The sequence below is a fragment of the Convolutriloba macropyga genome, chromosome 1, assembly GCF_964194025.1.
Source record: "Convolutriloba macropyga chromosome 1, txConMacr16.3, whole genome shotgun sequence".
NCBI lineage: Eukaryota > Metazoa > Xenacoelomorpha > Acoela > Convolutidae > Convolutriloba > Convolutriloba macropyga.
The window spans coordinates 9772421-9794901 of record NC_134468.1 but is presented as its reverse complement, the minus strand read 5'-3'; the positions used below and the strand labels follow the sequence as shown (position 1 = coordinate 9794901).

Sequence of the window (22481 nt, the reverse complement as noted above, 5' to 3'; positions counted from 1 at the left end):
TTTGACACACATAGAGTTGTAGTTTAAATAAATTGTGAGAACGTGTTTCAACTGTTTTGCGTTCGCAACTATGTAACAGATCTCAACTATTATGATGTAATTATCCCATGAATACTATTTTTAGATCACGAACTCAAACTTAAACTCAAACTTTGACTTTTAATTAGAGCGATAGGCCAAATTTTCACATTTTCACATTTTATTATATTTGGTAATTCAAAGTAACGCGGTCACCGATTATTGAGTTTTGAATACTAAAAGTAGTCTTTTTTCAAAGTCAATTATTCTTGAATAGTGTTTTTAGATCAAAAAATTGAACACAAACTCAAAACTTTAATTCTTACGTAGAGTGATCTACCAAGCATCACCATTTTAATATACTTGCTTATCGAAATCCATACTGCATATTGTTCAGTTTTGAATACTAAAAAAGAAGTCCTTTTAAAAAAAGTCAATTATGCTTGGAGACTATTTTCAGATCACAAACTCGAACTCGAACTCAATGGTTCAACTTTTTATGTCAAGTGGTCGGCCATGTTTCACATTTTTAATACACTTGCTTATCCAAAGCCATACCGTCTCCGGTTGTTGAGTTTCGAACACTAAAAAACAAGAATTTTGTCTCAAATTCCCTAAAAAGTACATCTCTGGAACCATTTGGTGTCCATTTAGTATAAGCAGACTTTAAAAACAAACAAATTTGTTAACCTAAACCCCTAAATTTAAGGTTTTTGTTTGAGCTCTCAAATCCCACAACACTGTTCCACTCAATTTTGCTAAGAAACGTTTGATGAGGTTAATTTATTTTTCATTTTCTTTAGATAAACAAGGATTAATTGAAATTCAATAAAATTATGAAGAAGTTAATACAACAAAAATTTAAAGAATCATGTAGCGTTAAACTTTCGATGAAATTTAAGTTCACAATTACAGTCTTAGCTGTGAACAAATCCTGAGCCCAAGCTAAGGTTAATATGAAACTTAACTAATACATTGTTTTTGTCAAGCAGTCCCAGCAGTTTTCAGTCTATGCAAAAAGTTGAAACCGAAGGATTTAGAAGAAGTTGTGTTATATCTGACAATTGAAATAACAAATGACTCTGAATAAACATATGAAAACAACTATATACAGTGAAACCTCAGTTTTTTGGATAATGTAGGTACGTTTTAAAGCATTTGACTCCATTTAGGTACACACTATATATTTTTTTGAAACAAACATATGTCTATGATGTTGATATTTTAAATAGACATAGTGTAGCGCCATTGTGAAGCACTCAATGTTTAAGCTATACAATCCTTTAAATAAGAATGTTAAAAAAATTTAATTTTCATATCTTTCAATTAATTGTAAATGGAATCAGACGTCATACACTGATTAAACAAAAAAACTCAGCTTTTGAACAAAAAACTTTTGACTGATCCGTCATAAGTAACAAAAGTACACAAAAAAATTGCACTTCAAAAAAACATGCAATAAACTTATTTGAAGTTCTAAAAATTAGACTTGTTCGCTAAACAGTATATACCCTACATTATTTTTTATTAATTAAATACCACCTCATATATTATACAATGAATTTTTTTAATTGTTAATTCAGAAAATTAACATTCAGTTGAAAAATGCTGAGTTAATGTATGTAACAATGAATTTAAGATTTTTTCATATTTTTGAAAAACTTTCAAACACTTGATTATTTTTGAAAATATTGGCGGATAAAGTCTGTCGATCTGCGTCAGTCAGGACACTTTACCTCAAAGTAGATAACAGCTTCTGTTGGTTATGTTAAGCGGATGTCTAGAGAAATGAATTGTTTTCGTTTTTAAGAAAAAAAACACATTGTTGTAGATAGTTGGTAGAAGTAATATTGGAAGTAATATAACTAGAATTAATATTGGAAGGTAAAAAAGTAGGTTGTAGTGGTAGGTATAAGTAGTTATAGTAGTGAGTAATAGTATCTAGTAGTAGTTGTAGGTAGTACTAGCAGGTAGTAGTAGTAGGTACTAATTGTAGATAGTATTTGCAGGTTGTAGTAGTAGGAAGTAGCAGTAGTAGGCAGCAGTAGTGTTGTGTTCGATTCCGAAATGTATTCAAGGCTTCTTAGCTCAATTATATGTTATATAGACACTGCTCTTTTCAAATTCTATTGGATGTACCTCTTTCCGATGATCTATCAGATATCGTTACGGTTATGTTATTTTAAAACATCAACAGAGCAATGAGTCATCCAAAATATTAACACTGGGTTACGGAATGCACAGTAACTTTGATTCAAGAAAGAACAATAATGAACTCATTTGATTTTTGTTGGCTTGAGGTGCTCTGGTATTTTACTTCCAGTGTTCAATAATTGAGTCTATTGAGTATGTTTGAACCATTTACTGAAGAAGCTATTCGCTTTTGTTTAAGATTTCAGTCCCAGCACGCATTACCCATTAGTGTTATTCCCAATACGCAAACAAGACTTATACACTATTGGAGCTGTTTCTAGCAACCCCTGCAGATACAGAGGTTGTGTTCCTTGTTGCTTAATTGATCAAGTGGCTAATAAACTTTTGAAAAAATAGCTATTTTTTTTAGTTCCAGTGCAAACTACTCTTCTTGTACATCATTACACTTTTTGTCTGGTTCAAGCTCTTGATGAATTCCTATCATTCTACTTTATTTAACTAAAAAGTTCAGCTGCTCCTGCTTATCATAGTTTTACCACCAACTTTTTATTCGGTTTTTTACAGAAATTATTCATTTTACTTAGCTCAATTTATTGTTTATCTCTCAACAATTTATCTCAAACACATTTTTCCTGAAATTAATCCTGCTCAATCCTAAAAGTATAGCTGATCAAGTGTGGAAAGTTCTTTGTTTTCAAAAAAGCATGCTCAGAAACATCAAAAAATTGTTGTCATCTTCGGTTGTAACAATTTGCTTGCCAATGTTTGAAGGACAAAATCGTGATTTTTGACTACGCGGAAGGTCAAAATCTGTTTGTAAGATATAATATTGTTGGATCGTAGAAACGAATGACAACATTCTTCTAAGCAATTCAATTGCCCTCCTCCAGGGAATTCTCTCTTTCTCTCTCTTGTCAGACTTGCATGCATATAAATACATAAATACATAAACACATTCAGACATATATAATTACATTCCACTGTAAACATATAGAAAAACATACACATATAAAATCAAAAATGCCTTGACATAAACACACATTTAGAATTTCTACAGACAAACATACATTCCAGCTCATATTCATACAAACATATTACTAAACTTAAGCACTGTTATACTTACTTATGAACAAATATACTTTCACGATTATATACATGAATACGCATAATTTATACATAACATTTTCATTCTTTGATTTCTTTCAATTGCTCATTCATGCGTAAAAAAATTTTGAACACATGCATGCAAACATACCTAGTTGTTTAGATAGAAATATACATAGTTACAAATGCATACAAAAAAATAAAGACATGCTTTCCACATTTGCAATATTATTGTCATTAAAAACTGCTTCTGACTGCTCTTTGACTTATTTCAGACCATTTCAGAATTGAGTTGTTCCGTTCCTACTTGGTTGAACAAAATGAGGTCCATAAAAATCACTTTTGAGTGCTCTTTCATAGCGCAAAATCCCTTTCAAACCATTTTAGGACTTTGAAAAATTTTGAAAAATTTTCAAAAAAAATTTGAAACTTTCGTAGGTTTCAACCCCCATACTGCATAGGTGAAAAAGTGAAGTCAACATAAAATCACTTTTGAGTGCTCTTTCATAGCGCAAAATCCATTTCAGACCATTTTAGGAATTTGAAAAATTTTTAAAATTTTTTTCAAAAAATTCGAAATTTTTATGTTTCGACCCCTATTCTACTTAGGTGAAAAAAGTGATGTCAACAAAAAATCACTTTTGAGTGCTCTTTCATAGCGCAAAATCCATTTCAGACCATTTTAGGACTCCAAAAAATTTTTAAAATTTTTTTCAAAAAATTCGAATTTTTTATGTTTTGACCCCCATACTTCATAGGTGAAAAAAAGTGAAGTCAACAAAAAATCACTTTTGAGTGCTCTTTCATAGCGCAAAATCCATTTCAGACAATTTTAGGACTTTGAAAAACTTTGAAACATTTTCGAAAAAATTTTTGAAAATTTTTCTCAATCGCGCACAAAACATGAATTCAAAACCACCAAAACCCAATTCCCAAGTTTCAATTTACATGAACCTTCAAAATGAAATGGAAATAGCTGAAAAGTATAGTAATTTGCCTTACACTCTGAAAAATTTACAAGATTTCACTTTTTCAGAGATAAAATTTCTTGTAGGGGGGGGGGTCCGGACCCCACCCCCCCCCCCCCCCCCCCCTACAAGCACTAGGCAACTTACTATACTACTGACACTTAGTCAAAAGGCTACACATTAACACTGAATAAAGGCAGAACTCGAAAATTCTTTGACAATTTTATGCAAACTGTTGAAGACAAAAACCACATGCTGTGCTTTGGGTTTAACTTTGCACGTTAATTTGGTTTGCTAATAATTGAGGATTTATTTGATATCATTCTGATCTATGACTAAAATAAAATCAAAAAGCAAAAGTATTTCAAGAAATACCGTTAAAATTTGTTAAATTTTTAATCTAAAAGTTTCGCACATAGACCAAAAGTGGACCTGCTGTCGCTGCTCTTAGCCATTACAACCAAAACGTTTCTGAATTAGCTTGTTTAACCAAAAAGTCCTTATATCAAAAATAAATGATGAATTCTTGATATTTATGGAGTTACATAACCGAAAAACCAATAAGTGATATGTGTAATTGAAAACGTTAGCTCCATTGGCACTAAATCGGTCATTTTTTTAAACTAGACTCCGCCATAAGACTACAAAAGAACACCAAATGCTGGCAAAAATTAAGAATTAACTAATCATTTATGAAGACATTTTTCGGAGCCATAAAAACTATGATTTTTACTCATAAATCACAATATTTATTTATTGGAACCTATTGGAGATTTGGAAACTAAAACAAATTCCTATTAATTGAATCTCTGAAAATAAGGCTTTCTTTAATCTGGGATGACAAAAAATTCAAAAAAATGTCAAAAATGACAGACCGTAAATACAATCAGAATCGTTTCTTATTGCAAAAATCAATGACGAGACCAAAACTGGTCTTGCTATTGCTTTGCGGCTCCTTAAAAACTAATTGTTACAAAAAAAATGCGTGAGATTTTTTTTTGCAAACAAAACATGCGTGACAGCTTGTTATAACAAAAAAATCTACACATTTTTTTGTATTTACCCGTTTATTTTAGAGAAAGACCGCAAAATCATATTTCAATAGATCTTTCTTTGGAAGAAGGAAGAGGTAAAATCAGCACATATCTGAATTGAAGAAAATTGTGTAATCAGTTTTGATGTGTACGCCAATGCTCAAACTGAACATAGTTAAACGAATAGGCATATTTGTTGCCTCTTTTAAAGAACAAAAAGGAAAAATGTTGAATTTTCAAAAATTTAACTGAAATTTTTGCTAAAACATTTGGTTCAGATTATAATCAACTCACTTCTATCTTTAAATATAAAATAATGGGACTATCGTTAACAGGTTTATCATATTTTTTGCAACAATTGATCAAAATTTAAGTGAATGACGAAAAGTGCTCCTTAGGCTCACGTTCACGTTTCTTTGAATCTCCGTAACTTTTTAATTTGAAATTAAGCGCTCGACTGGTTTTATAATGATAGCACTCACAGTCTTGTGCAATAAATATATGAATTTGCAAAATTTGACTGTACCAAAAAAACTCAGTTGAGTATATAGTTCCTCCTCCACTAAATTGGTCGCCAAAATCAGCTTTTGAAACTAAGTTGTTAGCCAGACTTGCTTGGTTGAATGGAACTAGGCATGTACCATCATCGTTTCTATAGCCAGGACACTAGTGTGTTAATATTTGTTAATTTCAAGCCCAAAAAAGGAATTTAAAATGACTGTTGTAACAATCCCTTCTGCATGGATAATTATAAAAGCATATACACATATTACACCCATTATTACCATGAGAAGGCTATATGCACTAGCAAACATTGAAAGCCTTGGTCGGAAAAAAATTCTAAATCTTGTAAGGTCTTGCATGATTCTGGTTGAATCTTGCAAGACGACGCACCGTCTTACAAAAGTCTCTTCCAAAATTTTGCAAGATCTTACAAGATAAACTTTTCCTTGCATGAAGCTTACAAGATAAAATTTTTCTTTCGAAACATACAATATAGCATTTTTAATTTTCAAAATTAGTTTTCTTCCTCCAGCAACTATTCCAATGACCTATACTTGAAGAAAAAATCTTAAACGTTGCAAGATATGAACGTAAACATATTTCGGCATCGACAAAAGCAATCCGAAGTAACAAAAAACATCAGAAAATTATTAATCTAAGGCATCAGAACAGAATCTTTTGATCTTCGTTTTCGAATTTTTCTTTGATTTTTTAAATGGAAAAAAGTGAATTTTGTTCTAGAAAAAAGTAGTGCATTTGCTAAAGCCACTTAGAGAAGGTATCACAATCATAAAAAGAACTACTTTCTTCAGCTAAAAAGATATCTTACCGTTCAACGTTACGAATATATGAATGTACACATATTTTGGAATCGAAAACTGAAAACAGAGAAAACAAACAACAGAAAAATTTTTTAATCTAGGGCATGAAAGATCAGTGCTTCTATCTTTGTTATTCAAAACTTGCATTGATACTTCATTTCTTGGTTTTCTGTTTTCTGGATTTTATAATTTCTTGTGTTTCAGTGTTCCGTCGCGAAGAAAAGGGATCTCATAGCCTCAAAATAATTTAATTTTCTCTTCATGAATGAGATAACTCACAAGACTTAGATGTCAACTCTGTAACTGTATATAAATTATGCTTCTGTTTCGGCTAGATTTTTTGGATTTCAGCTTTTTTGAAAAAAAACTTTTGAAAAATTGTTATCATTGGCTGATAACAAAATAGGCTATAAGTTATATAAACATAGTCAAAAATATCGATGGTCTGAAAAGCAAAAACGTTCTCTGAAATTTCTTTTTCTTAAAAACTTTCATTAGCATAGATATTAGCTGATAATGGCAAAAGTTAGAGAACAAATAATTGAAAAATGCTAGACAACATTAATATATTGAAGAACATGTAAATATTTAACCCTCTGGTTGTGTTTCGTAAATTTACATGGTTGCTATGCAGTTTATATTTGCAGATCTTATGGAATCATAAATTAAATGGGTTCACTCTATCACTGTTCGCCCTTTTATCAAACTTCCGATCGGACTGGAGTTCTTTCTAAGCTCACCCAAAATGTTTAGATCAAATTTCAGTGCTGAGCCGTTTTTTATATTCCTTTAACACCAAGTTTCCACAAAGTTTAACTATTCGGCTGACGAATTTTCCTTTTCATTTCAATTGGTACTCAATTTCAATCTATTTATCAGCTCGTGACGTCATTGACGTTTGTGAAAAATTAACACAAAAAAGTGAAATTTTTGCGGGAAAATAGTTACTTTTAATCAAAAACACCTAGATTGTGATTGACATAACGTCAACAAACAGAAAACTCTCAATAGTTTTGTTGCGATTAATGTAATTTGATTGAGCATTCCATTCATTACAATTTTATTATTCAGAAGCAATTCTGTCAAACAAGAAATGTCAAATTTGTAGAAGCTAAATAATGATTACAAAATTCAAGTGCATATTTACTTCCCTAATTAATTGTACTAGAGGCATCAGACGACATTTTTTAACTTTTCGATGCCTTCGGCAAAAAAACCTTTAGAAAAACTGAACTTGTTCCAAATTTTCACGATTTAAGGGTTAAGAATACAATTCCATCCAGGTTTTTTCTAGAAGTCTTTTGAGGGCCAACGTTCATTTCATGTGAGAAGCATAAGAACGATATAATTTTGAATCAATAATTAAGAACTCAATCCGATGAGAAATTTTTTATTCTGAAATTCGGTTCAGGATCAAATTCTTCATAGTTTTTTATTATTATTGCCATTTCACTTTTCTAAGGAGCTTAAATACAAAGATATACAAAGGTATATATATATATATATGTGTGTGTGTGTGTGTGTGTGTGTGTGTGTGTGTGTGTGTGTGTGTGTGTGTGTGTGTGTGTGTGTGCGTGTAGACATGGAACAGTTCAATCTACTTTCGCACACGCAAAAGAAGATCCAAGAAGCACTTGATAAAGAAAAACTTGCTGACCTAATAAGAATTCAATCGTCAACTAGGGAAAAAGCAAGACTCCAATCACTATGCCTGCCTCATTCAGGAGCATGGCTTGCTGCGCCTCCAATTCCCGCTCTAGGTCTACACCTTTCGGCTAAGGAATTTCAAGTCAGTGTCAAGTACAGGCTCGGGATCGCGGTTTATGATCAAGAAAGAAAATGTCCTTATTGTAAGTCAGGTACATTGGACACGTTTGGTGACCATGCAGTTGGCTGCCATGGAAGGGGAGATGCGATTTCAAGGCACGATAGAATTCGCGATCGCATTGCTTCTGCCTGTTCAGCAGCTAATTTGTCTCCAGTAATTGAAAAACGCAATCTCATTGCGGAAAACAACTCACGCCCAGGAGACGTCTATCTGCCCTGTTGGAAATCTGGCCAATCTGCTGCTCTAGACATAACCGTGACTTCTTCTCTGCAACCGAACATTATTTCTCATGCGGCAGAGAAGTCAGGCTATGCAATTGAAGCTGCCGAAGATCGAAAATATGCTCAGTATGAAAATAGTTGTGCTAAACAAGGAATTATGTTCGTCCCGCTGGCAATTGAAGTTTTGGGCGGTCTGTCGAGGACTCTGAAGAAAGCCTTATTGCGCATGTCGTTGTTAGCTGATAGCAAAAATTATCAGTCAGTGGGACAATCCATTGCCTTCGACAGAGCAGTTCAGTCACTTTCTGTTGTCATCATACGAGGATCAGCTAATATGCTGTTGTCGCGAGCTCCGTAGTTGAACGCAGCAATTAGTTGAACTGTCTGATAATCAGCGACCCGATTGTGTGGGACGCAATGTGAAGATAACTTTTCCTAGACGTTGTGTTGAGCTGAATCAATCTCTTGATGAATTAGAAACAAGCCCGAATTCTTATTGTACTCACCCAATGAGAGGGGAGTATTTTCGTAAGCAATGTAAATCAACAGCAGGGTACTTGAGTGCAGTTCATTAACGCGAGGAAATTAAAAAACGAGAGTTAAAAGGCTGAGGGAGAGAGGAAGAAATGTCAGAGATCGGAGATAACCTTAAGATTGGCAAAAAGAAATAATCAGCAAACATTTAAATTTTAGATCAATATAAACCAAGATTATTAGATAATGGAGACCACGCAGATTTAATTAAAAAGAATTCTGGTTTTAATATATATATATATATATATATATATATATATATATATATATATATATATATATATATATATATATATATATATATATATATATATGTGTATAGATTAATAGCGACTGTTGTCAACATGACTTTGTCAATTAAAAAACCTTTCACAAAAAAACCTTGGATGCTGAAAGTTACATTGATTAGGAATCGGTTTTTGACGGAAAATTTGTGTCGAAGCTATTGAAAAAGTTGATAATTTTGTTAACAGGGATGCCAAATGGGTATTTCTAAATTAAATCATTTAGACGGCGACTAAAAATTGTGTTAATATCTCTGGCGAAATGACTCATAAAGTTTATCGCGTATTGAAACATATTTTAAACATTTTAAACAACTTTTGTAGTAACAGCAATACCACGATAAAACAAATTTTCAATGAAATTATTTTTTGCGAAAGCTTTCTTTTTTAAGAAATTAATGAAAATTCTTGGCTTTGCAAGCCACAATTCATGAGCAGGCACATGGCTATTATTATCGATAAATTTTCGAAAGAAAAAAATTAATAAAAACAGCAAAAATGACGCCACTTTAACCAAATGATTTTTTCCTAGACAAACGTTCTTAATTGTAATTTGGCCTTCCAACTTTTATAATTCTGCGACACAGAGCACCAAATTTATCATTCACAAAAAATAAACCTAATTTATATTTTGATAAAATTCACTTTCTTGCCATTGTTACCGAAACTAAAACATCATTCCTGCAAATTGTTCAAACTTATGCAGAATTCAGTTCATCTTGAATATTGTGTGATGAAACTACTTGATAAAAGTTTATTTTATGTAATCACAGAGAAAATAAGAGTTTGTTAGAATATCGATCAAACTATAGTCTTAAACTTAGTGAGAATTAGAAAGAAAGTTTGACTTAACAGATTAGAAAGACAAGCAATATGACTTCGATCAAAGAAATTATATAAATGAATCGTCAAGAAATGGTGCTTAGAATCAATATTCGGTTCAAATTGGTGAATCTAGATAACTATTATCAGAGTTCGATTAATTGATGTAAAATCTTCCCATCATGTATTAAATGATGATGATATCTCCGGAAGTGTGAATGAATTCTTAGAAAAGTGCAAATGCATTCCAATAATGGTTCCCTTTGCGACTGATTTGCAGAAGCAAACCATATTGGGTAGCCTTTGCGACCCCCACTATAAATCACGGTGCTAAGATTAGCTTTGTATCTTGACTTTTTCACACTGATAATGGGTATATATAACGCTGATTTTTTAGTCCTTTTTCATCCCCAAATTCAAATCACCGTCTTGATCTAATAATCAGATCTCTCCTGTAAATCTCAAAATTCTACTGTAAAATATCATTTTGTTATTCTCTCATTTTTGAGAAATTAATTCTTTTACTTAGTTAAAAACGCTTTTTATTCCGCTTGCGAAGTCCATAACCCAACAGGTTATGGGCCCAGCAATTTTTTAAGTCATAAAATTAATTTCAAAAACAAAACTAATTTGTTGTTGACAGTCATAATCCTTTTCTGCTTAGTTACTTTTCTTTTCACAACTGTTTTGCCTGCTCAAGCTCCAATGGATCAACAGACAGTGAAGCTGCTGACCTGCACAGGAAAAGCACAGGACTTTCCAATCTGGAGCACAAGATTTGTGGCGATGATGCAGACGAAGGGACTCTACAAATCACTACTGGGGACAGAGGAGCAACCCAATGAGCCTGCGCCACTGGCCAATGGGGCAACCAATGATGAGAAGAAGAACCACAAGGTGCTGAAGGATGCATATGAGAAGGAAATTGCAGACATCAAGGAGAAACGGAACAATGTGTGGTGCCATCTGGCACTGACTCTAGATGCAACAACCCTCATGCTGATGAGACATGACTGTGTGGGAGATGATGGCATTGGAGATGGAGCAAAGGCTTGGAAGCTTTTGCAAGAGAGATTTCACAGTGTGGAGACGCCGACAGTGGTGACTTTAGTGGCACAGCTTGCTCGACTGCAGCTTGAGGATTCTGAGGATTTGGACAGCTTCTTCATCAGAGGACAGGGACAGGAGTTGCTCACAAGGCTACAAGAAGCAGGGGAAGCAGTCTCAGAGACCCTCTTCAACGCCTTGGTCCTCAATCGTCTGCCAATGAGGTATGAAAGTTTTGTTATACAGGAAAGCTTCAACCCAGCAACGAACTTCACAGAGTTGAGGAAAAGGCTGCAGAACTTTCATGAGAGCACGGTGCAGAGACACAAGGGACAAAGTGGTTCAGTGGCACTGGCAGTGAAGCGTGACTTCAAGAAGGGACCCAAGAAAGGAAACTGCTTTGTGTGTGGGATCCCTGGACACTTTGCCAATGACTGCAGGAAGAAGGAGACAGCACAATGCAGCAAGTGTGGTGAGAAGGGTCACCTAGACAGGGCATGCAAGAGACAAAGAGATGGAGGAAAACATGAGTCAGTGGCAATGGGTCCAACATTGGCTACACCAGACGAGGAATGATGGGCAGCTCTTACCCAGTGGAAGACAGCAGGCATGCTAGTGGACAGTGGTTGTACAGATCACATAGTGACGAACATCGATGCATTCCTGGACTTTGTCCCCATTCAATCAATGGTCAAAAATCCCAACGGAGAGGCTTCCAGAGTGGTGGGCAGAGGCTGTGTGAGGATCAGCATACCCTCAAACAAAGGGGAATTCCAATGCGAACTCAAAAATGTTCTATGTGTGCCGGACTATTCTTCAAACCTCCTATCAGTCTCAAGATGCACGGAGTGGGGACATAGCTTCACTTTCGAGAGAGGAAACAGCTGCATGAAACTCCAGAAGGGAATTCGGGTAAAACTAACACAAGAAAAGAATTTGTTTTACCCACCCTGCAGCGTTCTAGAATTCAAGATGAGTTCTAACAGCGTGAAACATGACAGTGCAAGGAAGTGGCAGAGACGATTGGGTCATTTGAATCAAGCGGATGTGGTCAGGAATGCACCAGAGACAGTGGGGGAACTCGATGATGTATGCAATGTGTGTGCATTGGCCAAGATCACAAAGACTCCAGTACCAAGAGTGGCAAGAGACCCAAGCAGAAGAGAAGCTGGAGAGGGTGTTCACAGACGTGATGGGACCTTTCAGAGTAGAGTCACTGTCAGGGTTCCGGTTCTGCATAGTGTTTGCAGACCAGTACACGAAGTTTGTGTTTGTGGAATTGCTTAAGGCAAAGAGTGAAGAAATTTGTTCTGAGTGTGGGGACGCCCAAGAAGCTGAGGCAAGACAATGCGAAGGAGTTTCTCTCAAAGCAGTTCAAGACGTACTGCTTAGATGCAGGCATTCTACCGGAGAAGACAATACCAGAGACGCCACAACAGAATGGGTTAGCTGAGAGGTGCAACAGGACACCGCTGGAGATGGCAAGATGTTTGCTCATTTACCCAGGACTTCCCAAGATGATGTGGGGAGCAGCCATTCTTCACGCATCAAGGATCAGAAACTTGGTTATGAGACGAGGAGAAGAAAAATGCCAAGCAGAGCTGATGAGAGGTATAAAACCTAAGCTTCCAATTAGTAAATTATCTATTTTTGGTTGCACAGTCTTCATGAGGAAGAGGGACAGAGAAGTCAGCAAACTTGAACCCAAGGCACTGGAATGAAAGTTTGTGGGTTACACTGAAGGAGAAAACGGATACCTGGTGTACATACCCAACACACGCAAGGTGATGGCAGTTCGAGATGTGATCATCAAGGAGTCTGAAGTGGGCTCAATCCCTGACAACAAAGAAACGGCTGACCTACTAGATGATGGTTCGGAACTGGGAATCTGGCACCCAGATGATGGTCATCAAGACGATGACAACAGAGAACGACAGGACACATCTACTGCAATAAAGGAGGAGTGGCATGACGCAGGGAGCGTGAATACTCAAGAAACAACACTGAGACAAGAGGCCTTGGATGTTGGAGAAACAGCACTAGAAGAAGGATCTACTGCAACAAGAGGGAGTCACAGAGACTCAGAGTCACTGGAAGACAGTGACACAGAAGACTTCTCACAGTTAGAGACAGTTGGCTTCAATGAACATGCACTGGAACACACGGACAGAGCAGAGCCCAGACAAGGGACACGAGCAAAGAATATTCCGCAATTTTTTGGAGAAGTCAGGACCCATCTTGCTGTGACTGAGGGCGACTATGTGGAACCCAAAACAGTCTACGAAGCAAAGCAAGGTGACGATTGGGACCAGTGGCACCGGGCAATGAAGGACGAGGTCAAGGCACTCCAAGACAACGAAACTTGGAACCTAGTGAGACCACCCACAGAAAAAACGTCTTACCGGGCAAATGGGTCAACAAATAGAAATTGGGACCCAGTGGTCAAGTGGACAAATACAAAGCGCGCTATGTGGCGAAAGGCTTCAAACAAGTGGAAGGACTGGACTACTTTGAGACTTTTGCGCCTACCTGCAAGCCTGAGACATTCAGGATTTTACTTCAGCTATCAGCGAAGCAGGGCCATGTGATGCACCAATTTGATGTCAAGACTGCTTTCCTGCGCTCACCAATCGAGGAAGAAGTGTATCTGGAACAGCCACAGGAGTTTGTAAAACGCGGATCAGATGGTAAGAAATTAGTATGTCGACTAAATAAATCAATTTATGGTTTGAAACAGGCTGCTAACTACTGGTACAAAGAACTGGCAAACTTCCTACTGAGACAGGGGTTCACCAGAAGCAGGAACGATCACTGCTTGTTCGCAAGATCAGAGGCAGAGGATCACACCTTCATCTTGGTCTGGGTTGACGACATCATAGTAGCATCAAGAAGTATGACAGTGGTCTCTGATGTCAAGAAAGCACTAGAAGCAACCTTTCACATGGAAGACAGAGGGAGACTACACTGGTTTTCGGGTCTAAGAATCAGACGAGAAGAGGGCAAAGTCACAGTCGACCAAGAACGCTACATAGAAACAATGCTTGAGCGGTTTCAAATCGATCAATGCAAACCCTCAAGAACTCCAGCTGATTTGAATTTGAAACTTCAGACAGCACAGAACGGACACGAAGAAGTGACCAGAGGATCTACAGAAGCTTGGTTGGATCAGTTCTGTATCTGGACAAACAGAGGAGGCCAGACATCATGTTCACAGTCAACATTCTGTCCAGACACGTGAATGCACCTACCAATCAACACTGGATGTGCAGAAAACGACTTCTGCGATATCTTCAAGGTTCAAAAGGATTAAAACTTACTTACACAAAAGAGGCTAGTTATGATTTAGTGGGGGAAAGTGATGCAGACTGGTCTGGAGACGTGAACGACAGAAAATCAACAACGGGCTATTACTTCAAGCTCAACGGAGGTGGCGCAGCACTCAGCTGGGGTGTCAAGAAGCAGGCCACAGTTGCTCTTTCTTCGTCAGAAGCAGAATATCAGGGCATGGCAGCAGCAGTTCAGGAAGCACTCTACCTGAAACAACTTCTAGAGGATTTTATCATCCAACAGAAACGTCCAATAGCAATTGGAGAAGACAACCAAAGTTGTATCAGACTCTGCCAAAACCCAGTCATGCACAAAAGGAGCAAGCACATCGAAACAAAGTTTCACTTCATCTGGGACAAGACGGAGGATGGGACTATTTCAATTCACTACGTCCCTACAGACAAAATGACAGCGGACATCTTCACAAAGTCCTTACCCGTTTCGAAAGTGGAAACATTCAGAGCAGTTTTGATGGGAACAGACTCTACGCAATCAGCTCTAGTTGGAGTGGGGATGTTAGAATATCGATCAAACTATAGTCTTAAACTTAGTGAGAATTAGAAAGAAAGTTTGACTTACCAGATTAGAAAGACAAGCAATATGACTTCGATCAAAGAAATTATATAAATGAATCGTCAAGAAATGGTGCTTAGAATCAATATTCGATTCAAAGTGGTGAATCTAGATAACTATTATTAGAGTTAGATTAATTGATGTAAAATGTTCCCAGCATGTATTAAATGATGATGATATCTCCGGAAGTGTGAATGAATTCTTAGAAAAGTGCAAATGCATTCCATTTATGGTTCCCTTTGCGACTGATTTGCAGAAGCAAACCATATTGGGTATTCTTTGCGACCCCCACTATAAATCACGGTGCTAAGATTAGTTTTGTATCTTGACTTTTTCACACTGATAATGGGTATATATACAGCTGATTTTTGAGTCCTTTTTCATCACCAAATTCAAATCACCATCTTGATCTAATAATCAGATCTCTCCTGTAAATCTCAAAATTCTACTGTAAAATATCATTTTTTTATTCTCTCATTTTTGAGAAATTAATTCTTTTACTTAATTAAAAACGCTTTTTATTCCGCTTGCGAAAGTCCATAACCCAACATATACCTAAATTATATTTTGATAAAATTCACTTTCTTGCCATTGTTACTTAAACTAAAACATCATTCCTGCAAATCATTCAAACTTATGCAGAATTCAGTTCATCTTTAATATTGTGTGATGAAACTACTTGATAAATGTTTATTTTAGGTAATCACAGAGAAAATAAGAGTTTCATAAAGATGATCAGCATAAGACTAGTTTGTATCTTTTATCATTGCAAGATCAATCCTCGCCTTTCTTTGGTTCAGCAAATAAAATCTCGAGTGAAATAACTTCAATTAATAATTACGGAAAATTTCATGATATTACAAGACAAAACTGCGATTTCCGAAGAAACAACATGTTGTTATTTTGTCTCCAAATTTAAGAAATGTTTGTAATAAAGTTTATTAGCTGCAAAATGGAACAATGCGTACGATAAATTGCGTAAAAGTTGTCTGTGAGATATCTGCACTTCGTTATCTCAAATCTTGAAATTTTATTAGAATTATTTCAATCAATGATCTGTCATTAAAAAAATAAATGCAGCAATACTGTTCTATTTCAAATTTTCAAGTTCAAAATTTGTAAAAAAAAAATTCGTTTGTTATTGGCAGCAGAAATTTTGATTAAATATTCTTCGATACTAATATTCGGTTGTTGAAGCAGTATGCAGCCTTTTGAGGTTATACAGCAGTGATAACGGAGAAGCGTTAGCACCATAAATTATCAAAAGTTATAATTTAATGATTTATTATATAAGAACGCTTAAACTAGAGTTCGATTGGGCAAGATCTGATCATTGTCTCATGGCACCTACCCCACCTGAGTAAACCGCCCGTATGTTGTCAATTTTTTTACACAGAAATAACCGTTTCTGAGCATTTTGATCTTATTTTAATTGACCATAGTTTTGAACCTCTTTTTAGGTAACGTACAATTTTCCGGCAATTTGTGAAAAAAATCATCTGCTCCGAGACTTGTGTTCTACAGTCACTGCTGACTGGTTGTAACTAATCTTGATACCTTTCTCTTTGGTTAGGGACAAAAAATACCAAAATATCTATCCTACTTAAAAGTAATTAAATCTTCATTAGTGTCAGATAATAAGTACAAATATAGGGTGAACTAAACCTTTACCTTGGTGGTAGCACTAGAACTTGAAAGAGGGTGAGAGGGAGACGGGAGCGCGCACTGCGGGGGTAAAGTTCAATCGACAACTATTAAAGAGGAGAGAGAGGGAGAGAGGGAGAACCCTATATGGTTAGCCTCCTCTGTATCGCACTAATGGTGTTTGGCTGTGATTGATGTGCATCTGATACTTCCATCAGGAAATTCAATTACCACTCTGCGGGACTGAGGGTGGGGGGGGGGGCTGACTGAGTCATGTTAGAGCCCAGCTCAAATTGCCCAACTCCATTTATTGCACCCTCTTTCGCCATCATGGTACTCAATTGCAGATAACAACCAGAACCACATATCAACACCCATCAACAGCCCCCACCCCCTCCGCCAGCACACACACACACACACATGCACACAAAATCACACACACATACACAAAACTATCAATTATATGCAATATAGCCAGCTACCTCTAATTGATTTCTGCGCCCAATAATGGTGTGTTTTAATAGTGATGGCCGAATGGCAATATTGGGGCTGTTTGGGGAGGGGGGAGTTACCTACGAAAAAATCCGAATTAGCAATGCAGTATTGTGTTTCTCTAACAAGAGCTAACAGGAGGCGTATGATTTCAACTTTTGCATTAGTTGACCGAAATGTCGCCTTCTATGGTTTCAAACTAAATGAATGTGTTCATTTCTCGCAATTTCATTCATCGTAGGAAACGATTAATTAAAACACTCATTCGCACGATTTAAAATGCCGAAAGTCTGCAGTGCCAGTAGTTAAAATGCCAGAAGTTGCTACTTAGCCAGAAGTTGACTTCCGTTGACTTTCATTATTTTAAAACATGTTCGTTTTGTGTAATGAAGGTTACGTGACTCCGCAGAAGTCACTTCGAAATTCTGACTTAATATCTCGAACTGCTTCGCGGTTCTCTATAAACGCCAGAAGTTCTCAGTGACTTCAAGCAGAGTCACTCAACCATTACGTAATGGTTTGCAGCAAAAAAATGTTCAGATTTTTGCAGAAGTATAATATTCCTCTGCTTTATTTGTTATCGAAAATCTGGCAATGTTAAGTAACTCTGCTAAAGTGGCTTTGAAAATCCGATTTACATCTCCAACAGCATTGCAATCTGTATTGGAAATCAGGTTTTACCTGAGCTGGATTGTTGATTTGCCATCTCCGAAATTAATGAATAAGCTGGTTCGCATCGGACGATAAATAATAATAATAAGAATAAATTGTTTACGGATTACGCATGATACATAAAAATGTGACCTGCCAGAAGCATAAGAAAATTATCCGGGTCTTTCCCATTACAGCCCACCCCCCCCCCCCCCCCCCCATCTTAGTTGTCCGATAACCTAGAGCCCCCCCCCCCATCATGTTAATTATACCATAATGGGGGCTATAATTTCATGGGGGGGGGGCTATAATGGGAAAGACCCAATTATCTTGTACAATCTTGGTACAGTTGAAAGCCAAAATCAAACCAGCCTAATAAGATGGAAAAACGTTTGGAATTGATCAAATAAAATGGAAATTATATCGGCTTGGTTCTTCACACTGAAACATGCAAACTGCGGTGCAAGTTAATTCGAAAACGTAACAAACATATCTTTACAAAAGCGTTTCGTTAGGATCAAAAGACCTGTCAAACAGGTGACAAAAATGGGATCCGTTTCAACTTTATCGCCGATTTAACTTCAAATATTTATATCAACTCTTAACTAAACTCCCGCAGCACGACACAAACCTAGAAGCTGAACGATTTGAAACGGGAACCAGTGTTCAGCTTTGATGTGAATGAATAACTTCAGGACAAACTGAATTTTGGAAGTTTAATTTGTAAGACGTCCTTTATTTTTCTGCCTCTTTTTGTTTGGTCAACCAGAATAAGTGTAAAAGTTTTGTGGTAATTTGTCTAATGTGTCGAGAAGCTATTAAGAGTAGGGTTACTTTTTCTGGGGAACAGAAAGCAAATTGAGGAAGCAACCAAACCTGAGCAGACCGACTTCGTTCGCACTCGTAAAAGCGCAACAGAAAATCGGCAGTCTCGATTTTCTGATCAGAGCCACATCCAGAGTCTGCACAGTCTGATCAGCGCACTACCTATGGTCCTGATAGTCTGATCAGAGTATGGACTAGCCTCTGGGCAGTCTGAACAGAGTTCTCTTTGCAACGTGTGTACGTTCTTATCAGAAATACCTTCCCAGAGTGTGCATAGTCTGATGAGATCCAAAAGGCTCAACCACAGTAAAACAGTCTGTTCCCCGAAATGGAAACATTAATTAGTCCCGAAGAGAGCGCTCTTTAATGAACATTGACAATGAGGGGTAAAAATTACATTAAAAAGCAAGTATTGTTTTGTTTTGTTGAGCTAAACAATGAAGAGCACAAAAAAAAACAAAAAATGAAGATAGTTTCATTTTCTTAAAAAAATATACAACAAACCAATTATTACTGCTGCTTCAATTATTAAATTTTTAGTCTGGGTACCACCAGTGCTCGAACCGAGCGCGACTCAATTGGGTCTGTTCAGAGAGAATTTCAGTATAGCTGATCTCATATCCTTGAGTCGCACAGATCAACCTGGGTATTGTATATTTTCCCCGAAAAATCCATGAACTCAAAATAATTTTTACTCAGGAAAAGTCGAGCAGTAGTGAAATTCTTACTTAGAAACTAATTAGAAGAGTCGGCAGATTATAAAAGAGGAAAGTCCAACCAAATTGCCGACAAACGTTTCTGATAAATAATCAAACGATTAGTTTTGAATTTTTAAGTTCTGTCCAAGCCACACCAAAGAATCCTGTGTGAAAAAATGTGAAAAAAATGAACACACCTTCCCGAGCTGAGGTGTCAACGCTAAAAACGCAAAATTATGTAAGATTGGCGTTGAATGCGGTGAATTTATGTAAGATCAACGCGTGATCGCAACTCCTACATAAAATCAACGCGCTCAACGCCAATCTTACATACTCTGTGTTGCATTTAGTGTAGATCTTAAAAATTTTGCGTTGAATTTAGCGTAGATCTTACATAAAGGGAGGGCGTTGGGGGGAGGTAAGTTCGGACGAGGGATGGTGGTGTAACTTGGGGGGGGGGGGGTACTGTGGGGAGGGGGTACGTTGGGGGAGGGGAGGTACGAAGTGGGGCTGTACGTGGGGTGGTCGTGGTACTTTGGGGGGGGAGGGGGGGGGGGGGGAGGGGGGTACGTGGGGGTGGTACGTTGGGGGTGGGGGTGTTACGTGGGCTGGTATGTTGGGGGTGGTGTAACGGGGGAGGGGGTTACGTGGGAGATGGTAGTTGGGTCATGGAATGAGGTAGGTAGACACAATTTTTTTTCGATTAACGCAGAAAAAATCAAAAACCGGTTGCGTGCAAGAGAAACTGGAAACAATTGAAGGCAGAGAAAAGTAGTGCAAACGTTGAACAATGATCATATAAGATCTACGCTGAATTCAACGCAAAATTATGTAAGATCTACGCTTAGAAACGACGAAATTATGTGAAACGTATTATGTTACAGTCTGATTTTTTAAGAGTGAGGTTAGAGTGAGGTTCTTAAACTAATTAAGGATCTGTGGCACAGTGATAGACAATGAGACAAGTAAGCAAAACGTCAGTAGTTCAAGTCCCATACCCAGAAGTCTACGCGCTGACTTTAAGAAAGCTCATTAATAAATTCAACGCAAAATTATGTAAGATGAGCGATAACTAGCGTTGACAGGTCGGAAAAATCATCGTTAGTTATTTACCAAAATTTGCGTTGAAAGCGTTGAATTTATGCGAATTCATACGTTTAGCGCATTAAACGCATTTTCATGTGAACACATTGCGGTGAGTTTTCCAATTTGTCAGCGTTAGTTACTGTTAAACCTACTTAGTTTTGGCAAAATTCCTCGGCCCGGGTTAACATAGAGAAAAATACATTCCTGAACGTTTTAAAATTTTCTGGCTCACAAAAAACTGTGAAATGCTCATTCCGATTGGTTATCCTTGAACCACGGAGTTCCTCAAGAAACATCATGAAATGCAAACAAAGCAGAGGCAAATGTTAGATTGATTATGTTTCCTAGGTTGAGGTTTAGTCCAAAATGGCCTCTGATCAGACCGTCCCAGACAAAATTGACCTCTGATCTGACAGACCCAGAATAAATTTTCTTCTGATTAAACTAATGTGCGCTCGAAGCTCTATCTGCGCTTAATAAGCGCTTGAAAACCTCCTTTGATCAAAATATTGTGAGCTCGAATGGGCCTCTGATCAGACTGAAGTGTGATTTAAATTGCCTCTGAGCAGACTGAAATGCGCTCGAAACTGCCAATGATCAGAATAAAGTGCGCTAGAAATTGCCTCTAATCCGAATAAAGTGCACTGGAAGTTGTCTCTTATTCGACTATAGTGCGTTCAAAATAATCTGATCGGAGAATGATTTTAAACAAGAAAAAAATCTCTCAATATTGCTAAAATATGTTTATTTCATGAAAATTGATATTTTCAATCATATTTTCAACTAACGGAAAAGCAATTCTAAAAGTGTTGCTAATTAAAATAAACCCCAAGTGCCAAAAAAAAATTATTAAAAATCATGTTTTTATTTGAATAGGTGGACCCAGACAACAGCTTTGTGTAAAAACGTTTTAATATACAGTTATGTTAAATCATTTCATGAGGGGACCGGTAGTTGCTATCAGCTGGACCCCTTGATTCTGATCAACCTTATCAGACTCTCAATGGGGTTCTGATTAGAACGCGTTGTATTGGTGACCCTTAGCAATGATAACATCTGTCAGAAAAAAAAACAAACACTTGAACAAAATTCGCTCGACTTGGCATCTGATCAGACTAGTGTTGACTCGAATCGGCCTCTGATCTGAATAGCGTGCACTTGAAACTGCCTCTGTTTAGACCGTCCCATGCTGAAGTGACCTCTGATCAGACAAGTTCCAAACCATTGTTCAGACAAAAATAGTGCGCTCGGAGTTAGAAAATTGAAAAAGTTGGCCTAAGCAGATTATCTGAAGCAGATTGAGTTACCTATAAATGCAGAAAAAGTTCAATTATTTTGCAGGGGCCAATTAATTAGAAAAAGGGAATAGTAGCACGAAATTAATGTTAAAAGCATTGAAGAAGCCAAGGAATCATTTTCGATTGCAATTTGGACTAACTTGATATGATTTAAGTTTCAGCTGAATTGCTCGTGGCCATTAGTTCATTTATATATTGTACAGCATTAGGTTACTAAAAATCACTCGTGTTATCTCATTCAAACTTCAGGAGAAAAACGAGATCTGATGATGGATTTTTTCCATTTCAACTTTGTTATATGAGACGCGATTATTGTCTCAAATCAATATTTTAAAACTTTTAGAAACAACTATAGTTTTCAAAAGTATGTATCAGAAACAACGCAATTGCGCAAAAAACTTCAAACGAGAAATACGACGAATATTTTAAAAAAATAAAACGAGTGCAAATTTTAAAGAAAGCATCTAAGTTTTGCAAAATTCATGTTTTCAAACCCATTGTTTGCCTCTCAAATTTGGGCCGGTTACCCATATTCAAGACCTAAAAAA

General features: G+C 36.7%; 2 protein-coding genes across 3 annotated transcripts in view; one reads left to right on the top strand and one right to left on the bottom strand.

Annotated features, from left to right (window-relative positions):
* Positions 1-22481, bottom strand: part of LOC142334816 (neuropeptide S receptor-like) — a 311777-nt gene that overhangs the window by 132756 nt on the left and 156540 nt on the right. Inside the window, exon 1 of one of the 2 annotated variants that reach the window (XM_075383163.1) lies at positions 18057-18119. The exons of the other annotated variant lie outside the window; for it this stretch is intronic. The gene's annotated coding sequence lies outside the window, so the exon portion shown is untranslated. Of the gene's footprint in view, positions 1-18056; positions 18120-22481 lie in introns of those variants that run through there. 2 annotated transcript variants of the gene reach the window in all.
* Positions 1-22481, top strand: part of LOC142334842 (general transcription factor IIF subunit 2-like) — a 143557-nt gene that overhangs the window by 72214 nt on the left and 48862 nt on the right. The gene's annotated exons all lie outside the window — the stretch shown is intronic.